At 37.1% G+C, this 10,548-nt stretch overlaps 1 long non-coding RNA gene across 1 annotated transcript in view; it reads left to right on the forward strand.

The window, feature by feature from the left end:
• Nucleotides 1-9,234, forward strand: part of LOC149807717 (uncharacterized) — a 43,353-nt gene extending 34,119 nt beyond the window's left edge. Inside the window, exon 2 of the long non-coding RNA XR_016423322.1 lies at nucleotides 7,922-9,234. This is a non-coding gene — a long non-coding RNA (uncharacterized LOC149807717). The remainder of the gene's footprint in view (nucleotides 1-7,921) is intronic.
• The last annotated feature ends 1,314 nt before the right edge of the window (nucleotides 9,235-10,548 follow it).

Genomic DNA, 10,548 nt, shown 5'->3' on the forward strand with positions numbered 1-10,548 from the left:
TGCAGCACACGGCGTTCTTGTTAGATCTCGGTTGTAATGACGACACATGATAAATACAAGAAAGTTTAAGTTTAGCAAAAGTACAGAAAACGAGAGCATTCGTACTACACTGTCATCAGTAGGATGACAGATACAGTACTCGGAATTCGTCACCAGTTACTGCTGCAATTAAAGTTCTCTGCATCAGACACGTGTTACAGTTAGTCCTCTGCATGCATTCGACACCAGTTATAATTACAATTCCCTGCAATCGACACAAGTTAAGGTTACAAATATAGTCCTCTACAATCGACACCAGTTACAGTTACAGCTACAGTTCTTTGCATTTGACACCAGTTACATTTACAGTTCTCTGCATTAGACACCATTTATAGTTACAGTCCTCTGCATTCGACACCAGTTACAGTAGAATTACAGTTCACTGCATTCGACACCCTGTGCAGTTACAGTCATCTACATTAGACACTAGTTACAGTTACATTTATAGTTCTCTGCATGCGACACCAGTTAGAGTTACTGTAACAGTCATCTGCAATCGACGTCATTTACAGTTTTCTGCGTTCGACACCAGTTATTGTTACAGTCCCCTGCATTCGACACCAGTTACAATAGCAGTCCTTTGCATTCGACAACAGTTTCAGTTACAGTCCTCTGTACTAGACACCAGTTACAATTCTATGCATTCGACACCGGTTACAGTTACAGTCCTCTGCATTCGACATCAGTTACAGTTAGATTCCTTTGCATTAGACACCAGCTACAGTTACAGTCCCCTGCATTCGACACCAGTTACCAGGGGCGGATTAAGGCTCACTGGTGCCCTAAGCACTGATAAATCTTGGTGCCCCCCTTCTTTCCACGTACACCTGGGAAGATAACCCTAGGGTGCACCATGATCAAGAAACAGAACATTATGATCAATTTGCACTAGTTTTATCAAATTGTTTTTACAAATCTTCATTCGTTTTTTTTTTCTTCTTTTCACCCTTTTCTCAACTTTGTGGTGCTCCCTTTGGCCCTGGTGCCCTAAGCACGTGCTTAGTCTGCTTAATGGTTAATACGCCTCTGCCAGTTACAATAGCAGTCCTTTGCTTTCGACACCAGTTTCCGTTATAGTCCTCTGTATTAGACACCAGTTACAGCTATAGTTATAGTTCTCTGCATTTGACACCAGTTATACAGTTACTGTTACTGTCCTCTGCATTCGACACCAGTTACAGTTACAGCTACTGTTTCAGTTCCAATTACAGTCGACTGCAATTGACACCGGTTACAATTACAGTTCTCTGCGTTCGACACCAGTTATAGCAACAGTTATAATTCTCTGCATTTGACACCAGTTACAATTACATTTCTCTGCGTTCGACACCAGTTATAGCTACAGTTATAATTCTCTGCATTCGACACCAGTTACAATTACATTTCTCTGCGTTCGACACCAGGTAAGTTACAATTAGAATGTTCTGTATTCGACACCAATGACATGTACAATTACAGTTCTTTGCATTCAACACATTTTAGTCACAAGTACAGTTCTCTGCATTCGACACAAGCTACCGTTAGAGTCTTCTGCATTTCATAACAGCTACGGTCCTCTGCATTCGACACTAGTTACATTTACAGTCATCTGCGATTGGCACCAGTTACAGTTACAGTCCTCTGCATTCGACACTATATACAGCTATAGTCAGTTGCATTAGATACCAGCTGCAATTACAATCCGCTGCTATCGACACCGGTTACAGTTCTCTGTATTCGACACCGGTTATAGTTACAGTCCTCTGCATTCCACACCTTTATGAGTTAAAGACCACTGCACTAGTTATAGTTACAGTACAATGTATTAGAGATCATCTACCGTCCTCTGTATTCGACGCAGATCACATTTATAATGATCTGCATTAGGCACCAGTTACAGTCTTCTTCATTCAACACCAGTTTTAGTTGCAGTCCTCTGCATGGGACACCAATTATAATCCTCTATATTCGACACCAGTTACCGTTACAGTTTCCTGTATTAAACACCAATTACTTTTACAGTCCTCTGCATTCGACGTAAGTTACAGTTACAGTCCTGCATTCGACACCAGTTACAACTGCAGTCCTTTGTTTTCTACACCAGTTACAGTTAGTCATATGTATTCGACACCGGTTATAGATGGCTACAGTTCTCTGCATTTGACTACAGCTACAGTTACACTCCTCTGAATTCAATACCAGTTACAGTTACAGTATTCCGCATTCGACACCACCAGTGATCAAATCTTGGTAGATGAGATCAATTACCACTGTTGACTGAATCACGTAATTAGTAAAAGATGACTAACATAGTAAGATAAGAATACGTTGCTGGCAACTTTCATTATAACCGCCAGATATCTCGTTCACCCATCTTCCTTAGTTTGTTAACAAACCTTACGATTACTGTATAATTTTCTTGACATATTGTAAATGATAATGGCTAAATATGCATGAAATAGGCCAGAGTCCAGTGATCACGTCAAGAACAATTGGTGTTCTGATTTCAATTTCAATTTAGTCACTGAGATACGAAAAAAAGTAAATAATTTTGTCTGGTTTGCGATTCAGCTGTCTATCCCCTCAAATAAATAAAATGTTTGGAACAAGATATGTTTAGCTGTTATTTGTATAAGGGAGTAATGCAGCATTACTCCAAGCACTGACATATATATATATATATATATATATATATATATATATATATATATATATATATATATTATTCTTAAGATTAAGATATCTTTAGCTGGTTACGGCAGAGTAAATAAGCGGTATATCTTCATTTGAAACAGCTAGGAAAAGTGCTTTGGTAGAGACGGCTGAGGTAAATAACTGCATCCCATGGCTGTTGTCGTGAATATTATAGGGAGTGAAACCTAGCCACACTACTTACTTTATTTGCATAACATCCAATGCTGAGCCATGATTTTGACAATAAATCGTTTCCGATAAGTGAAATCATTTGGTTTTCTCAGATCTTATCATTGATCTTGCCCTAACTTATAGTAACTAATGTCAAAATGGATAAAAACCGAGTCAGACAGCTCTCGAATGAACATATTAGATTGTTATGATTGTCAGTAATAATGCATTAGTAACATTATACATACACCGCAAAATACTTGACCCTTCAAACCTTTACTTCTTGCCTTTACTTTGAGGGCAGTCCAAATCTACATTTACTTATTTGAATCTGAGCCTGTATTAACAACCATGAGGTGTCCTTGGACAACTCACAATACTCGAATAGCATCGGCACTAATTGACCTAATTGCGTTGCTGTGTCGTAAAACACCAAAACCATGAGGATTCTGATTCAATCCATGATTGTAGTATTCGGACCAATTGGAACATCTTGTGGGTTTTCGAAAAAATTCCATTTCGGATATACTTTGATAGAGTGAATATAGTATAGAAAGGCGAATGTCGCCATAACATGACGGCGAAATCAGTCATATACTAAAGAACTCTATGCAAAAGAGAACGGTATACAAAGCATTATAATAACATTGATATAATTGTTTGAACAATTTCAGCAAGACAAGTTCTATTTTGATTTTTAAAAATAACTTGGAAATGCTAACAATATGTAATCTCAGCGATCTCACTTGAGATGTCCACAAGGAAGGCTATGATAGTGTATGATGTGTACATGACTCCATTTGGAAAACAAGGTACTGTATCATTCAGACAACATGGTATATTTCTGCGAGACACAAAAGTGCCTTTGACGTAGTAATTTACACAAAAGTCATACATTTTTGTTTATCAGAAATTTCTTGGTAAGAAGGACACCACGGTATATTCGGACCGCCTCGACTATTTCGTTGATTCGATTAACATTATAAGGACGAAAAGTTGCGAATGAAAATAATATTTTGATGCATTCATACTTTTCGGTGGGTCCTTGTCTCGTAAATAACCGAAGTGGTCCGGACGGAAGCTTATGGCAGTTAACAGCATACATTCGTTGATTGACACCAAAGATGCGAGAAAGTGTTGTATATGCAGCGACGGCTACTATAGTATTTCCACTCAATGGTTGAAACAACCCAAAGCGTGTAGATTACTATTTGGGCTTCAGCCCATTCGAGATATCATCGACTCCTTCCGATGACAGTCTACTGTTTCGTTTCCTTTTTTCTATTTTTTTAAAGCATGCAATGGAAAAATTCGACGACATTCCGACTGAGATAGAACCCTGTATCCGGTACATATAATCATTCGGATTACTCGTATCTTTCTGTTAATCATGATTTAATATTCACAGTACCACGATTGTATAATATCTCTGAATTAATTACGACAAATCTTGCCAATAAATTATACCATTGCATTTCCAATACATATTGGTTCTGTAACAATTATTCCAGTCTGGGAGGATTGTATTCATTATCAATGTCACACGAGAATAAAGAATAAATACTGCATCAGTCATACGCTGTTAAGAATAAAGGAAGTCAAACAGCCTCATCTGTTTGTTTTACTACCTTTGTTGATGGAATGGTAACATTATGGGTTGGCATGTCATCTTACCCCCGTTATCTAATAGGATAAAGCCCGTGTGTTCACTCCTACAACGAAAAAAAGATTTTGGCATGGCATCAGATAAGTTTTTGAATATGACCATGGTGTTAAAGTATCTATACTTTTATCTACATCTCAGGCTGGGAATCCTTTAGAAAGTTATGATGAGCTTGTTATTAAACTCTTATTGACACGATACATATTTTTTCTCAAAATAATGAGCAACGAATTTTTCTGTCGAAACACACCAGACGAATCAGATTCCATCTATCACAATTGGTCAACTCTGCGGCGCTTTATGAAGCTATGCTATACTAGTTACGCCTAAGAAGGGTGGAGGTGCGTGAGGGTAGAGACTTGCCAAATTACGTCAAGGATTTTATTTCACTATGAAATGCTGCTAATTAAGCTTTGTTTCACGAAGAAAAAGCCCCGCACCCTTTTTTTCCATCCAGCCAAACGAATAGGCGTGAATTTCAATTGAATTGCAATAAATTGAAATGAGTTTTAATTGCAAGGAATTCACAGATTAATGAACATGGAAGAAAGAAAGAAAAATTAAAGCCTCTTCACTGTACAGAAAACGTTATATATAGTTACGGTGTCTGTGCTATTTAAACACACTTGTACTGTTACAAAGTTCGGGGGGGGGGGGAGGGGCCGCGAGTAGCCGAGTGGCCTAAAGCGCTCACCGTTCCGGATCACTGCCATCTCACCGCTGTCTGCGTGGGTTCGAGTCTCAGGCTCGGCTAATGTTGGTAAGTGAGAAAGCTTGCCAGTAGCTTCTCGTAGGTCGGTGGTTCTTCCTCCACCAGTTAGAACATACAGATCACGTGCACTATACCTGTAAGAAGTACTCATCCCAATTAGTCTAACAACTGCATGTGCTGCGTGCATATTGGTACTGCTAAGTTTGTTTTTTTCGGTTGCCCCAGAGCGAATACTGAATCATCAACGTTTACATTTGCCATCATCTGAGATAACTTTTTCGTTTCTGAAGTTTGTATTTATTTTTTTTATCTTCTCAACATCAAAACTTTGCCATGTTGCTTAATTGTATAATTAAGAAAAGTTCATTAATTTATCTTACCTCATTATATGTTAAATCATTTATATGTCAACATTATTTAAATGCCGAAACAGTGCCTTTAAACAAGAACCAAAGTGTATTCGTTTTTCTATTCACACACACACACACACACACACACACACACACTAATCCGTTCGTACGTTCTTTCCTTCTGTCGGTATGCTTCATTGTACTGTTATTATTTATTATTTTGGACTTCTCAGTCCTCCGTCATCACATTGCTGTTATAAATATAAACAACTTTTCTAATAAATCACTAAGGTCGATTTACATGGTGTGGAAGATTACAGCTGATGCAATACATACAGCAAATCACATTGTACATAGACGTTAATCAGGCTGATATGTTCGACAGGCGGAACAAAACATGATACGATTGTGAAAACAGACATAGTCAGGAAATAAATCGTGGAATGATGGGTTGCGTTTTTTAAGCCGCAGCAGCTCATATACACCTAGTAAAAGATCTACCATTTGCTTAGATGAGAACAAAGAAGAATTAAATCTTTGCATGAGAACGAACAGGAGAGTTGGTTATATAATACAAGTTATGTTCCTCCTAACAAAATTGGTAAAGCCTATGTGATCTTCATTATTAAGCTCGGCAAAAGATCATCATATGCTTCTTGAATTTACCATCTCTGAAGTCATGGTCGCACACAGGCTTTACGTCTTTTTCCTTTGCCTCGGTGAATTTTAATAGGACGCAGAAACTATTCAATTTTAAAAGATACAAAGCGGTACAGTTAATAAAGTCTGTTGTTTCTGTTGTGGAAGTACTAGACTAACAGCGGTTTTAGGGCTGTGCGGGACCGGTACAAAATGATGGCAATCTCTACACCCCACCACGCCCAATCTAATTTCTATATCACTGAAGAAATTATGTTAAATATTCATAGAAAAATACAGGATTGTTTGAAAAATCAAATTACTTATAAGTAATCTGCTTTAATTATAATTTGTTTTAAACACTCCACAATTTCCAGCCTTCGCCCCCAGCATGCGGACCTTGTGATAAAGCACCTTTCGCACATCGCTAAGGCGCTATTAGCTAGACTTTGAAACTGGAGAGAATGGCAGTGACATATATGATTAGTCAAAAAGAAAATACATGTGTTAAAATGTCATCTTACTAATACTCGTGTCCTGTCATACTGCCATACTTTGTACACTAGCCTTTTACCCTTGATTTGGAATAAGCTATAAATTGTTATGTGTGTGTGTGTGTAAACATACATACATACATACATACATACATAAGTGCGTGCTTGCGTACAAACATACATACAGTTTGCGCTATATGCCCATAACTATCCTATTCTCAAGCACGTGGAGCAAGGGTAATAGGTCAGTGACAGTATGACAATATTATGTATATCTTTATTGTTGGTTTACTTTGTCCATGATTGTGGATTGTAAGATTAATTTTGTAAGCAACATATTGCATAGCAGATATTTGTCCATGATTGTAGATTATATTTTAAGATAATTATTACTTGCAGGTAAACTAGTTTACTGGGATTTGAGTTCAGGGCATTAGTTTTCCCATTGGAAATTTCTAATCTGCCTGATCAATGCCATGTTCATTTTTTAGAATTTTAGTAAGAGACAATATCTTGTTTACAGCTTAGAATGTTCTGAAAATAAACTTTTAACCCTGATCCGGACACTCTTATTGCATTCATTCCTATTTTTCATTTCAGTTGTTTTCATATTTAAGTTGAGAGAATTATTTTATTTAAATTATTCACTGGAATTGCAAGACGCTCATTTACTTTTCTGACTAAAGCATACTTTATGATTATTGACAATTAAATGAAAGTCATTATAGATTATATCATTGCGATACATCAAGACTGTTAGCACATCGAGTATTCCAGGTAACAGAAATATCAACACATTGAAGATTGGAATTCATTCGTAACACCATGGATTTCATTCAAAACACTCTATAATTTTGAACTTATGATAGAACGTTTATGACTAGTTGAGATTTAGTTCACAATACTTAAGCTCTTTTCTTTTTAAAATGCACTCCGTATTATCAGAAAATAAGTTATTTCTTGAAATTTACGAAACGTGTTGGTTGGTTGTCGCTCTTTTCTGTTACGTGGTTTAAGATCACAGGGTCGTAAGAACAGTATCCCCTCTGTCTTTGTGTGTGTGTGTGTGTGTGTGTATATATATATATATATATATATATATATATATATATATATATATATATATATATATATATATATATATATATATATATATATAGTTTTATTATGTTTATTACAGGAAACCAGGTGGGGGAGCGGCAATGGTGTGCTGCACGGTTTCATTGCTCATGCTTACAGCGATTCCCCTCCTTGCTATGACGACAGTACCTTTATTCAATGATCCTGTTGGATGACTGTATAAGGAATTCGTTGTCATTGATACAAATTGTCCGGTGACGACGATCATGTGAGTGGACTAGTAGCGACACCTTTGCAGCCGATGGAGAAGCCATACACAGGTTTTAGAGGACATTTTATGAAAGCGGAACTATGCCACTGTAACGCTCTTTTAAATCCTTCAACATGTATCTTGTAGCGTTACAACATCTTACTACATGTATGTTGTAGTGTTAGTGAATCGCATGCATAATTTACGTAAACCAAACATTTTGGAAACTGATGAACATCTTTAATAACTTCAAATTGAATGGGCCAATATCTTTGTTGGAAGTAACAACGAACAAACCTCGCTACTGGACACGAAAAGAGATCAGAGAAAACGATTTGTCTCCATGTTTACAACAATGTTTTCATTTTTATATTATTCGTTCTTTCAGCAGTAATTTATTGAGATGTTTTTATCATGAATTTTGCACAATAATCCCTTTTTATAGTTGGATGCAAATGTGTTGGTAAATGATTCTTTTTATCAGCGGTTGTATTGTGTGCATTCATGACGGATTGCGAGGACTATGTGTGGCGATATTTTTCACCGCTCGCTCTCTGTGGTCCACAGAACATACGTGCTTAACCTTGAGCTTGCTGTTTTATATTTTGGAACATTTTGCCTTAAAGAAAGATAGAAGCGTTGTAATAGCAGTGCTTATGGATCTGAGAATAGGGTGGTGTTTTTTTCTGCTATGGATTATAAACTTTTGCAATCGCAGCTGACATTCTGGCAAATTTAAACCATATATATAGGTTACATCTTAATGTCATACTCGGGAAAAAATTACCATCAGTTCTTTTCTTATAATAATTTAATCCATGATACGTTAAGACATTTAAAACGAAAGCCGTCTTTTAACTGAACAGTGAAGTCGTTCATATCTCGCTAAATGGCGAGAGTGTACGGCTGGTTCTCTGCTTCGAAAGGCTGTACTCGCAATCATTATTTCTGAAAAGGGACCCTTAAGACCGTTAATACAAATATGTCTGCTAATGCTGAGTTTAGTGAGTACACTATGAACCGATTAAATATGTAATCTTTGACATGTTGTCATGCTTTTTGTAATGTACATGTGTGCTCTAAATATGTATTTCTTTTCCTAGATAGATTTTACTCATGTGAAATACGTACGTAAAATAGCATCCATTAAAGATCAAATTGAAGTCTCTTGATGCACCGTCATAATTAAATGATGTTTGTTTTGTGGTACACATTCAAATAGTTTACGAGATTTAAATACGCGCACGCGCACGTGCGCGCGCAGCAGTTCATAGTGTAGGAAACTTCTAAGGCGAAGTTGTACTATTCAGCCTTGGAAGGGAACCTTAATTTCCATAAGTTTATTAATATAGGATAGTGAAATGATTTAAGCGATCATTAAATATTATATTTATTACAGGATATCACCATTTTAATAAATATGTTTATCAGTTTAAAGTTGTTACGTGATAGCTCAGGCGAAGCTGCAGTTCTACACTGCAACGTTAGGTTGAAAAGGAGCTATTTGTATAGTGTTGCAGCGTACAGAGTGGAGGTAAATATCGCTGAGCGCGTAAGATTTCAACAGTTCTACCCAAAACAGTATCCTTGGGAAAATCCAAACAGAATTATAACCGAGGAACTGAACATTCTATCATTATGTCAGTAACATTATATATTCTACGCAGTGACGTCACTAGGGTTGGTGTCACCCAGTGCGGTAACTCACTGTGTCACCCCCATGGACATCCTTCCTGCAGAAAAATTAAAAAATTGTATAGACAGTCATGTGCTGTAACTCATGGTGTCACCCTCATGGACCCCCTTCCTGCATAAAAATTCAAAAATTGTATAGAGTCATTTTGATGTCACCCCCTCTGATGGTGTCACCCGGTGCGGTCCGTACCACGCACCCCCACCCCCCACCCCCGTGACGCTACTGATTGAAGATAAGATATTCAATATTCAGCGGTTTTATTGTTAAAGAGATACGTGTATAGAGATCTGTGGACTACATTTAGTAAATATCAAGACACATTTGAAATTATTGAGAATCAGTCTTCAGAAAAAGTAATTCACTGTAAATGTGTGTACAGATAACTGAAAGAAAAAAGAAATATCCAATTAAAAACAAACTTTAATCCATAAATGGGAAAAAATATACTTTCATACCAGATCTTCAGTTTTAGGACCTCTTGGTTGCATTTCCTTTACGTTATAACTCAATGGTTAGATTGCTAGGCTCGCGACTAAAAGGATGCAGGTTTGATTTCTGACATCAGATCAGCGTAGATTGGCGGTTGTATCGTGTCTTTTGGTAAGGTACGTTTTACTCCAATGGCCTTAGCATCTTCATGATCTGCCATGAAGCAGCAAACAAAGCCAATTTAATTTCCGACTGATATTTGCACTTATCTGGCAATATCTCCGCCTGAAAAGAACACCTGCCATATGCCACCTTTCTGTACTTATTGTTTCAACTGCTCATCGTTTATTTT

The sequence above is a fragment of the Sinohyriopsis cumingii genome, chromosome 1 (genome assembly GCF_028554795.1).
Source record: "Sinohyriopsis cumingii isolate HCF-2022 chromosome 1, ASM2855479v2, whole genome shotgun sequence".
Lineage (NCBI taxonomy): Eukaryota > Metazoa > Mollusca > Bivalvia > Unionida > Unionidae > Sinohyriopsis > Sinohyriopsis cumingii.